Raw genomic sequence first — 13,260 nt, forward strand, 5'->3', positions numbered from 1 at the left:
ATAAGGAGTGATTTCAATCAATACGAATAAACAGCCATGTCAGAGACCTATTTTTCATTTTTAGTATCTTGCAACAAAAATGCATTCATTTCTCCCTCAAATTTCCAATACTGGGTACCTGTCATATCTCAACAGAAAACAGAAAGAGTCGCACTGTAAGCCCTGCTCCTATTTGAAGTTAAGTGGGTTTCTGACAATATATTTTGGAGCTAGTATCTATCTTAATAGCAGCTGGTGAGAACTGCATTTGTGAAGAGTGCTGTTGTGTGCAGAGTCTGTTTGCAGATTTTTCATTGGCATCTAGTTGTCCACGGTGAGAATAGACGTCTGGATGAGATTGGTCTTTGTCCTGAACTAGCAAGGGTCTTTGTATGTTGATATTGGGTATTTAAGGCAATCATTCTCAAGTAATCTTGTCCCAAGGTGTATGGGGCCTTATATTTTAGTTCCAGAATTTTAAACCTGGCCCAGTAGGAGATTGGTATCCAGTGCAGATCTCACAGACATAGAATCATAAGCTTGTGGTCGCTATCACTTTCTGTACTAGTTACAGTCTCCAGACAAAATAAAAGTGCACTGCAGTAATTCACCATTGAGGATAGGAATGTATTAACACATTTCCTGATACAGAAAGGTTCCTGCTGTCTTACTAGCGGAAGTTAGATGCACGCATATACATTTGTTTAATAAATAAAGAAACATCATTATTTGTTCATAATTTAACACTGTTACATGTTCTCATTTTCCTATTCATTTCCTTATAATACTCTATCCCCATAGTGCTATTACTATGACAATATTCCCTTCCTCTGAGACGCACATGAAGAATCAAACATCATTAAATTTTCCCGTGGATATTCATTTCTATCATCATTGGAGAAATTCTCCTACACACAGAGCAAGCCCAAAACTTACATGGGTTTACATTAAGGGGTTCATGCGTAAAGCCCAAATTGCATATAGCCAAAACAAAGTTCAACGGGTGCATGTGAAATATGTGTAAATTGCCAGCTGGCTGTATATCCCATACACACTGTTGGCACCAAGTCCAACCCAAACCCGTACAGTACTTAATGCAAATGCAGCTATTGTGTCCCACCATCCCATCCCAGTACTGCTGAATATTCCTGAATCATCAGATTCTTCTTGGAAAGAGAGTAGAAGTGTGCCTTATAAGGGAGATTTTGGGGGAAACCCATTGCTCCCCAAATCCTACCTGTGGAATCTTGTAAAGCTTCAAGATGTTTGCCATGCATAAAGAAGTCTCAGAGCTGAGCCCCCCAATCACTCCTATTACATTTTCCTGGATGCCGCATTTGTAGTTGGGGATGAAATGATGTGATTTAAAAAGCAGATCTAGAACGGTCCGATACGTCAACCTTGAATGGGAGTAGCTGTCATAGATGCGGAACCCAAGAGTGATATTGGGCAAGATCTTGGGATTATCGTTGATCTCATCAATCGCAAACACCAAGGCCAGGATGTGCTGGTAGAGCTTGGTCACCATGCTGTAAATAAAGTGACTTGATATTTCATGAGAGAATTAAAGAGGACACCTGATCATTTTATATCAGTCTTTGACTGCTTCGATAAGGAAGAAGCACAATCAGAAAACTCAATTCTAATGGAAAGGAGGATAGTGTGTTGTGACTGCCTTGTTTGCTGGATTGTGATATGAGATTGTTGGCAGTGTGTATGGGGCTTCTGGGCTGCCCAGACGACAATGAAAGCAATGTGTTTCAATCTTGCTTTCCAGAGCTTGGCACCCATCTTATGGCTTTGCTATATTTTTTTTAATGCATCCTGCATTGTACTCTCCCCTCCACCCGAGCTTCATGTTCAGGGCAACCCATTGGGTGCAGGCTAAGATCTCTGAATAGAGGTTTGAACGCAGATCTCACCAGTTATAGTCTTCCATGCTAATTGATATACTTTGCTGGCTCTTGATTAACTGTTTAATTGACACACTAACGTTACTCAGAAATTATCTTACAAGAAAATAACACTAAATTGATATTTCACTCAGTGTACCTATTGACTTTTAGAAAATGTAAAGATGAAGCATTTAACCAATTTATAAAATCAATAATACTGCACAGTAGTAGAATCAGGGAGGTTTATCCAGCAGCATGGAAACCCAAAACAGAAAAATACCTTGGACAGAGCAAAAGTTACCTCAGCCACTCTCAGCGGCTTCCAACAAATAAAAACACAATTTGTTTGGACAGAGAAAAAGTATAAGTCAAATCCAAGGACCTTTTTGAAGAGCTAGTATATTCTGACATGTAGAGAAGGATGAGAATCTGCAGGTAAGTCTGTGGGTGATGTGAAGTACAGTGGTACCTTGGGTTAAGTACTTAATTCGTTCTGGAGGTCCGTACTTAACCTGAAACTGTTCTTAACCTGAAGCACCACTTTAGCTAATGGGGCCTCCTGCTGCTGGAGCAAGATTTCTGTTCTCATCCTAAAGCAAAGTTCTTAACCTGAAGCACTATTTCTGGGTTAGCAGAGTCTGTAACCTGAAGCGTATGTAACCTGAAGCGTGTGTAACCTGAGTTACCACTGTATATCAAGAAGGGCTTTATGACTCCAAACTGTTTTAACAAAATGACTCTCCTGACTAACCCCCCCCCTCTACATTTCCAAAGTGAAGAGTGTTACTGCTACTTTGCCCAAGTATTTTTCAATTCATCTTCCAAACATACAGAATTGTTATAACTAAATTTAAGAACGTTGTGCAGAGATAGAATTTCTTACAAGGGGAGTTTAATCGACTCCTGAGAAGGGTGCATGTTGAACAAAAAGTTGGGAAATACATAATCGATATGAGATACTATCCCACCGAGGGCAAGATCACCAGGGTCGTGCCACGCATGCGGAACATGTACAGAATCAGTTGTGGAGCACTTAACACAGTCCACATTGCAAACCATGTTTGGGAGCAGCAGCAACATGTTGATGAGAAAGCTCCCTCTACTTCTGGTCTCCATGGTGCATCTTTTTCACATTCCAATTGCATGAAGCCTGATTGGATGAAACGTGGTGTCAGAAGTGGCTCTCAGGCTGTTCCATATGTTCCTCTCTGAGGTCTGCATCTGGCCTGGCTGATCTCTCAGGCATTTGTGAACTGTATATTCTGCTGGGAAACACCTGTGCATTTGAACTATATGGCTTTGGAGGCAGCTGATGCTGTCTCCTGAAGGAAATAATTCTCTGCTTTGTCTTTGACCACAACAGCATTACAAAAGCATTCATTGAATGGGAACTGAGAGCTACCCTTTGATGTTTGATAATGAAAGAGCCAAAGTGATCAAAAGGACAGAGTCCACCTCTCTTCCCTCCCTGATCTTAGATGACTAAAGAACACTGGGGTACATATTGTTTCAGACTTACTTCTTGATTCCCCCCCCACTCCCAACAGCCTCCTGGAGGTGAATTGATAACAGTTATTCTGATAATTATAGGGAAGGCAAACATTTCTACAATTATATCCTCTGAACAGCCTCTGAAAAAGCTTCTGAAAATTAATTGCTGCCCAAACCATGTTTCTTCCCTAATTATGTATTTTCCTTTTCTGCTGAAATAAGTTTGAACAAAGGAGAGTCAAACAATGCAAAAGACAAGTATGCCCAAGTTGATATACTTCTTGTCATTTAAAAACTCTGGCAACTTCCTGGTTGGGAAGGCCACAGTGAAGCTAAAATATAACCCTAAAATAGAACAAAACATGGTGAATGACCCTTCATTATATTACAGTACAACTTATTAAGTCATTGAGTAAGTGGCCAGACCTGGGAGTGGAATGGGAGTTTGCCCTAACTTAAGTTTTATAGCAGAAAAGAAGAACGGAATAAGCAGTTTTCCCTTGAAGGTATTGAGTTGAAAGTGGCATCTCATAGCCTTTAGTGTAATTCGCCCACTCCTGTGGAATACTCTTGCAATAGTGATTCAGAGGGACCAAACTTTAAAATGTTTGTTAAATACTTTTCTCTGTTCCCAGGTTTATGCAGGCAGTTAAGAAAATATATGTTGTTTGGTAATTTGTTTTATTCTTTTGTGTTGTTCTTGAATTTTATTAGAATTGTTCTAAACCCCATTTATTTTTTAAATTAAAACGTGGTAGACAAAACATTTAATAAATAAATAAACATATAAAAATATTGGGATGTTCAATGCAAGTCTCACAAAATATCAAATTATTGCCTTTGGGGAATAGTCAGTTTCCGCTCATTCATTTAATTAATTATTATATGTAAGCAGCATGATGGGATTGGTACACATCACATATTCAAATAATCTTTGAAGACAAGATTCTTAACTGATCCTCTAAAATTAATAAATCCTTACACGAACCCCAAAGATCACACCCAGAAAACAACTTAAGTTCACTGGACAACCCTAAACATCACTGGGCATTTTCCAGAGTCCTGTTTTTATGTTCTCCCTTCAGCACTATTACAGGGCAAATGTCATGACATCTAAGTGGAACAGAGATTATGCCCATGCAACTCTGTTAAGATTGAATCTATCGGGCATGTTCTTCTATACTGTTCGTTGTATCATGATACCCGAAGAGAGCTAATCCAACCGCTACTAAGGAAATTAAAAACCAGGCTACATTATGAGGAAAAGATCAATTCAATATCTGCTTCATCTACATAAAAATGTGTAAGATTTTTCTTTCTTCAGCAGCACTCTGTGTCCAGCATCTGAGGCCCTTCTTCATGTGCTTCCTTCATGTGAAGTCCTCCAAATCCCCACAACATTTTTAGTGGCATTTGAATCATAGCCCCATAGTTCAACTCCATATAGAGAATTAGATTAAGCACTTTGCTACCAAATACCTTGAGGGCAGGTTCAAACAGCTGACCTCTCTGATTTTAATAGAACTTCAACAATGCCTCCATAAACCACTTCCAAGAGAGGGGCTCATTAATGCATTCACCCAGGTACGTAAATAAGTAAGTTTGTTCTATAACCTGCTGATCCAAGCAGGAACTATGCTAGGATTGCCATATTTCAAAAAGATAAAATCCAGACAAAAAAGTTGTAGAGCTTTGTTGGGCAAATTTTTTGGGGGGCCATGATTGTTGAGCTTTTTAAAAAATCTACAAAGTGTTGCCATACATCTGGTAAAGATAAAGGCAAAGGACCCCTGGATAGTTAAGCAACTATGGGGTGCGGCACTCATCTCATTTTCAGGCCGAGGAAGCTGGTGTTTGTCCACAGACAGCTTTCCAGGTCATGTGGCCAGCATTTCTAAACTGCTTCTTGAGCAATGGAACAACATGCCAGAAGCTGAATAAATGGAAAAATAGGGAGATGGAAAGATTGATTGTTTTTAACAATTTTTGTTGGATATTTTTTCTTTTTTCTGTTTTCCCCCCATTTTTTTGTAATGTAAAATCCTTAATAAAAAATTATTATTATAAAAAAAAAATCAGAAGCTGAATAAATGAAACTTTATTTGCATGAGCCATCGGCCACAGCAACTCTCACAGCCTGCTCTCTCTTAAGGTGGAACGGAAATATCCTAACAAAAAGAACATTGGGATGTACACAGAAAACATAAAAAGTCACTTATATAAAACACAGTTTAAGGTCCTGAATCAGCAGTCAAATAGTGGACCTTATTCTGATTGCCCCAACAATCACGGAAGCTGTTTACCTTCCCACCTATTTATCTACTTGCACTGGTGTGCTTTCAAACTGCTAGGTTAGCAGGAGCTGGGGCAGAGCAACAGGAACTCACCCTGCCATGGGAATTCAAAATGCTGACCTTCTGATCGGCAAGCCCAAGAGACTCAGTGGTTTAGACCACAGCGCCACCCACATCCTAGGACTCTATATACCAAAAACTGCAATCTTTGTCTTAATTTATAGAAAGGCTTTCCTGTTTACAGTATGTGTTGAACACCTCCAAGAGACCTAATTGGAAATGAGGGAGAAGCAATAAATCATCAACATATATTGATGTTGAGGTCTTTTTGCTCCTAATTACATGAGAAGGGGAATTTGCATTGGCTAAATATGACACAAAATCATTAATATAAAATGCAATCTTTAAGGCATTTTAAAAGCCTTATTTCTTTGTTGCAGTATAGTTCTTGGATCAATAGCAGAAGTCTGGAGTCAATGCTGGCAATTTGAAATTTCACCCACAGCCACAGTCTATTTCAATTAAAACAAACAGCAAGCTTTTCACAGAACAAAACATTAAATTGGCGCAATTTATTCTTACATAGGATGCAACAAAATATTCTCTCATTTATATCTTTTTTCGTATCAGATGTCCTCTATTGTTCAACTCAGGCCTCACCACAATAATGTAGCATTTTGGAAAAAAGATGCAACTCAGTAACCCAGCACTGGAAGTCAAGATGGAGAAAATCTCCACAGCTACCATGTATTTCCCTCGTGTGCTCAAGTAAGTTGGAATGAAGGAGAGCCAAACACTGCAAAACACCAACATACTGAAGGTGATGAACTTGGCTTCATTAAAACTGTCAGGTAATTTTCTGGCTAGGAAGGCTACAGTGAAGCTGACAATGGCCAGGAAAACCATGTAGCTTAAGACACAGCAGAACATGGTGACTGACCCTTCATTACATAAGAGCACAATTTGATCAAGCATTGTGTGTGAATCTAAATCTGGAAATGGAGGGGAAGTTGCCAACCAAAGAGCACAAATCCCTACTTGAATATGGGAGCAGGATAGAATTATGGAAAAAGCCAATTGCTTCCCTATCCATTTCCGCATCCTAGATCCTGGTTTGGTGGCCATGAATGCTAAAACCACAGATACTGTTTTGGCCAAGATGCTGGAGATGGACACACAGAATATTATACCAAAAGCAGTTTGTCGGAGAAGGCAAGTCACCTCATTAGGCTTTCCAATGAACATCAAGGTGCAGAGGAAACAGAAGAGGAGGGAGATGAGGAGAATGTAGGTGAGGCTTCTGTTGTTAGCTTTGACTATGGCTGTGTCCTGGTGCTTAATGAAGATTCCCAGCACCAGAACTGTGATCAGAGATAACAAAAGTGCAAAGAAAGTTGAAAGAATGGCTAAAGTGTCATCAAATGCCAGGAAGTTTAGAATCTTAGGAATGCATTGATCCTGGCCCTTGTTTGGATATTGGTCTTCTGGACAACTGACACAAGTTTCTTCATCTGAAAAGGAATGTAAGGCATTGTTCAAGCTTAAGAACTGCCTTCCAGAATACCACCTTGTGTTTTTACCCAGGAAATGTTTAAAATTCTTCTGCCCAAAGTGCATCAAACAGAAATGTTATGTATCATATCTGGATTGAAATGTGGTTTTCTCCCGATGTTCAAAAAAGTTTTTCTTAAAATAAGAATTTATGTTCAGTGAAATGAGACAACCATTCTGGCTGTATTTCAAAATCTTAGGAGTCAACAAAGGTGTCAGTCATTTTGACCTCTATCCAAATCAAAACTGCTGATAGCTTTGTGTTATTTCAGTCTGCCATCTCCTGGTCTTTTATTTCTGGGGCATTATATAATTCATGGGCATCCAGTCTGACTTTCAGAGCTCTAATATTGCAGTTATCTGGGAACTTGGCACTAGGCATTACTCATTCTTCTAAAAACATTGTCCTTAAAATAATTTAAAGCCAATGGAAGTAGTAAACAGTAAACAGCCAATGGAAAGGTATCTACGGTATATAAAAATGAGGACTATGCTTAATTTGATAATTATAAAAATAAACCCCAAACACTTTTTGAATGTTAAAAAATATGCACAAAGTAAAAGGCAATAGCATTACAAAAGGGCTCTTCACTTTTTACTTCAACAAAAAGAGATACAGTGGTATCTCTGGTTACAAACTTAATTCGTTCCGGCGGTCCATTCTTAACATGAAACCGCTCTTAACCTGAGGTGTGCTTTGCTAATGGGGCCTCTTGCTGCCGCTATGCCGACTTCCGCTTGCATCCCGGGGCAAAGTTCACTACCAGGAGCATCTACTTCCGGGTTAGCGGAGCTCGTTACCCGAAGTGTTCATTAGGGGGATGGTACGTAACCCGAGGTTCCACTGTAGTTTGGTGTATTATAACATTGCATGTCTTACCCTTCTCATTTGAGACCATCCCATCTGGACATGGAGTGCAAGAATAGCAGCAAAATTTCTTACCCTCCTCTCTCTTCTTCCCATAACCATGACGGCACTTGTCATTACATACTGATAGGGGTGGCACCTGCCCAAATATATAGGGATGGTTTAGGGTTAAATAAGGTTTGTGGAATTAATCTTTCATTATCTTATATCAGATTATCTACCAGCAAACAGGAGGGCAAGTGATGCAGAAGGTAAAATCTGTAAGTACAGTGGGACACATTAAGTGGCAGGAATCTCTGCTCTACTAAGATTCCTGCATTGCAGGGTCTTGGACTAGATGACCTAAGGTTCCCTTACAACTCTGCAATTTTATGATCCTATGATTATATGAAATGATCTTAATTAATAGCCAACTGGAACAGAGGGGTTTTCAAAGCTTTTCTGAAGGGCAGCACAGGTGAAATGCACATTCCTTGGAATGTAGTTCCATAAAGTAGGGGCCATCACTGATAAGGTCCTTTCTCTAGTGACTGATTATTTAGCTAATTTCAATGGTAGGCCACAAAACAGAACCTCCAGATCTGAATTCAAAACATAGACCTGCACATGTAGATAAAGGTTGTCCTTAAAATGATGCTTTCTCTTCAATGACATTCTCATTCTCCACCTATTATTAAAACCACTTGTGTTATTTGTCATCACAATATGGTATTCCAATAAATTTCAGCTGTAATTATTTATTTTGTAATGCATTCATTCATTCCTCCCCCCTTATATCCCTTGTGCTCCCATTTTGCGTTTTCTTCATTTTGATTGCCCTTCCACTTTGAGGGGTGATCACCAGCACTGACACACACAGTTAATTCCCTACCTGAGTCAAGTCTCTGTGCCATTCAATTCTGTCATTATCAATGGTGAGGTCTTTCCTGAGAGGATCAAGCCTCCCTACTTTAACTCTGATGTAAGATTTATTTTGGAATGTGACCAAATTTGTAATATCAAATCCGGATGCTAATTCTCCATGTTCATCCAGTGTAATTGCATCTCCAACACTGTTGTTGAATGAGATTCTCTGCAGGAATGAGTGGAGCTAGGTTGAAAGAGAAGGACAATGAGAAGGTCAGTGTCTGTCAAGGAAGGGAAGGAGTTTAAGAAAATGAAGAAAACAAGAGCTTGATACTAATTTTTTGTAGAGACTTTGTCACCTAAGGAATATCTGTTAGTCACATAATGGATACTGGGTACAAGCAATTAAATGAGAAAACATTACCTGCCAGGGCTCCACATTTTGAGGAGACAATATGTCGCTGGCCTCCATTCTACTGTGCTTTGATCTGGTTGATTTCATGAAATTTAAGGCATGTGCCAAAGCATACACAGCGTTATAGATACTGTAGCTGTGGCCGGTCATGCTCATTTCAAAATAAGTTGCAGGAAGGCTCTCCAGCATCTCCTCTCCAGTACATCTGCCATGGATTAATGCAGACATAATGGAGTTTGACCATGAACAACCGAATGCTTTTTCCCAGAAATATTTGATAAAGCCATCTTCATCAGACCAAGAAGGATTTACATTCTGAAGAAATTCTTGGAAGTCTTGAATTTCCTTTGAATGAATTGTGAAGGAGATGGCACCGTGGAACATTTGTCTGTCCATATTAGTAATTGTCTGATAGCTATATAATGTGAAATCAATTTGGGCTGTTGTAATCCACACTTTTGCTGTAGAAAGCAGCTTCTTATTTTGAGGAAACAGTATTTGACTTACCTTGATCCCCCCTATAATCCCTCCCAACCATGTAATAGTTCCACTTTCTCCATATATAACAATTGCATTGGCGTTGCTCAGCATGAAAGTTGGAAAAATACCCTTTATGTAAGTAACCATTTCTTCTATGTTATCAGAGAAGTGCACATGTGTTTGAGCTCTTTCTATGAATGCTGAACATATTCCATTCTGCAAAAGCATAGGCTCCATGGTCTGCAAGAATTGTTCCCCACCTTCATTATCTATCACATACAGCCCGACCCATTTCCATTTGAAGTGTAGAAGTAACTGGACAATTCCCCGGTACTGGAGGGCTTCACTGGGGACCATGCGGTAAAAGGAATGGAACTTGTTTGGATCACTCATTGCTGGTTCAAATGAGCCATATGAAATCTTTAAGAACAACAGCAACAGATATATTAGGGTTGGAACAGGAGCTAATTATTGGATAAAATAGCAGATGGGGTTGCCAAAGTTCCCAACCCTCTGGATACCTGCCCCTTTCCTGCCCCACTTAAAAATAAATAAATTTGCCAAGCATGTAAAGCTGAATGCACACAAGTTAAATATGCATAAATTGTGGATCTGCTGTACTGTTTAACATCCCCCCCCCCCATTTTGGTAAGCATCATGGTACAACCTTAAAGTATAGATCCCAAAGTGACTTTCACACATTCCAGCTGAAGACTAACAAATGTATGCTGCCTGAAGTTCTCATGTACTACAATCTACTTCATAAGATACAGTACATGAAATGTTTTTTTAAGTGCCATATGTTTCTGAGAGAGAGAGTTGGAAGCAGGAATTGTAACAGGCTGGTCAAAAGATTGTTTCCATCAACGATTGCACTAACCGCCTGGTAAACACTTTGATAAAAAGAATAATATTAATGAGCACCCAACATTTATAAAACTGTTATAAATTATAATGCCTGGTTTTGGAAGTTCGCCTCTTTAAGTACAACATGACTCACTCTCAAGACAACGTGTATGTTTTGTATTGGTTCATGGAGCGTGGCCTTGTCTTTGAGATGGGATGGGACTTGCAATATTCAGTGATTGCCCATTACATGCAATCATGGGTGTACAGTGGTACCTTGGGTTAAAAACTTAATTTGTTCTGGAGGTCTGTTCTTAACCTGAAACTGTTCTTAACCTGAGGTACCACTTTAGCTAATGAGGCCTCCCGCTGCTGCCGCACCGCCAGAGCATGATTTCTGTTTGCATCCTGAAGCAAAGTTCTTAACCTGAGGTACTATTTCTGGGTTAGCGGAATCTGTAACCTGAAGCATCTGTAACCTGAGGTACCACTGTATGTGTGTGTGTAGAGGGGCAGAGAGAGTGGGGGTGGCAGTAGACTGGCAGATAAGGCAGTCTCTTTAACCTAAAGAGAGAATTTCTCTAACAGACTGACTGAGTGAAAAATCAGTAATTATACAAGTGGTGGTCTTGAGGGTTTGTGGTTCTGGGATTTTTGTGAAGATGCTGTTGTAATTGCCAAAAGCTGATAATCCATCTCCTTCTATCACATTTGAAGCAATTCGCCTGTAAATGAATTAAACAAAATTCTTTTACACCCCCACCCATTTCATGCACATTATTTGATAAACCCAAAGGCAATTCCACATATTTCAGTTAATTTTACTTTTCGCCATTATGCCCTTCCATCTTTATAATTCATGGAAACTCTGCTGGAAAGAATGGAAAAAGGAATTGTGGGGGCAATGAGAGGAAAGCCTGATCGTAACAATCTTCAGATCCTACCTGTGGAATCTTGTAAAGACTCAAGATGTCTGCCATGCATGAAGAGGTGTCAGAACTAAGTCCCCCAATTACTCCTATTACATTTTCCTGAATGCCACATTTGTAGTTAGGGAAAAACTGACGTGATTTAAAGAGTAGGTCCAGAGTGGTGTGGTAAGTCTTCCTTGAATCAGTATAGCTGTCATAGATGTGGAATCCAAGGGTGACATTGGGAAAGATCCACGGATTCTCATTGATCTCATCAATGGCAAATACCAGAGCAAGGATGTGCTGGTAGAACTTGGTCACCATGCTGCAAATAAAGTGACTTACTATTTCATGGCAGAATCATACAGTGAACAGTACTGGTCCTTTCTAGACCAGAGAGATTCAGCAGTCTATTAAGGAGAAGGCACAGCCAGCAAGGTTAGTCATTAGCTAAACCCTTTAGGAAAGAAAGAAAATGCGCTGTGAGAACCTTTCACTGTATTGTTCCTTTAGACTTGTACACCAGGTAAGGGCTTGCCCATACTTACTTTTTGCCTGGCTCTTTCCAGGCATAGATCCAAATGCTCTCCATGTCCAATAATTCTTTTTTTCCTTTTGCTCCAGAGCTTCCCCCATAAACACCCACATTTTAGTGGTAAATTGGAGAAAAGGTTGATTCAGGGTATGCTCTGGAGCAAAATACTGTGATGACGATGACGATGGCTAATGGCACTTGGACATGGAGATTTAAAGCAGGCATAGGCAAACTCAGCCGCACAGATGTTTTGGGACTACAACTCCCATCATCTCTAGCTAACAGGACCGGTGGTCAGGGACGATGGGAGTTGTAGTCCCAAAACATCTGGAGGGGCAAATTTACCTAAGCCTGCTTTAAAGTATGGTCCATGCCTAGAAAGAGTGGAGGAAGGTTGTAAATGTTTGGATCTGACTTCAACTCTCATATTTTTAAATGTGTCAGAACACATACATTGCGTGCTGAGGTCCCCAAAACATCCCTTCCCCAATAACTCACACATCACACATAATTTTTGTTTAAGGTTTTTGGCATAATTTTGGCCACAACTTTATTATCATACAAGATTGTGAATGGTTGCTTAGGCATTGGTTATGACTAGCTATCCCCCCCGCCTTGGGGGATAGCACTGACTCCCGGATTCCAGCGTAAGTCAGTGTGGAGGAACAGGCAGGGCAACTGGGGCTGCGACACAGACCCTTCAGTTCCTCCCTGCATGCGCCTTGGGGTCTTACACGGCCCGCACCCGATTCCAGGGGTTTGGACAAGGGGATGGTAAGCCCCAGAATTCCTTTAACGGAATTCCCATTCCGCAGCAGCATTGGAGGGGTAGGCACAGCCAATCCATACCCCTCCACCAACCAATTTAACCAATGCCTAACCACCAACCTTACAAGTTGTGACGATTTGCTACGTAGTAGGCAAAACCCAATTGGCACACACTAATCAGCCAAAAGGTAAATTCCTACCAGGCCCCCGCACCAAGGCGAACGACCCCATGACAGGCATAGCAAGGTCAAGCAGAAGCCCTTTCAAGGGAGGGCGGGCGGGTGATCCGGTGTCCACAGCGAAAGAGAAAGGAACACTCAGTGGACCCAGTATAAATAACCTCTGATCCCACCCCTTAATTGGCAACATGCAATTTACCCT

The sequence above is a fragment of the Podarcis melisellensis genome (genome assembly GCF_964234715.1).
Source record: "Podarcis melisellensis genome assembly, chromosome: 13".
In the NCBI taxonomy this organism is placed as follows: Eukaryota; Metazoa; Chordata; class Lepidosauria; order Squamata; family Lacertidae; genus Podarcis; species Podarcis melisellensis.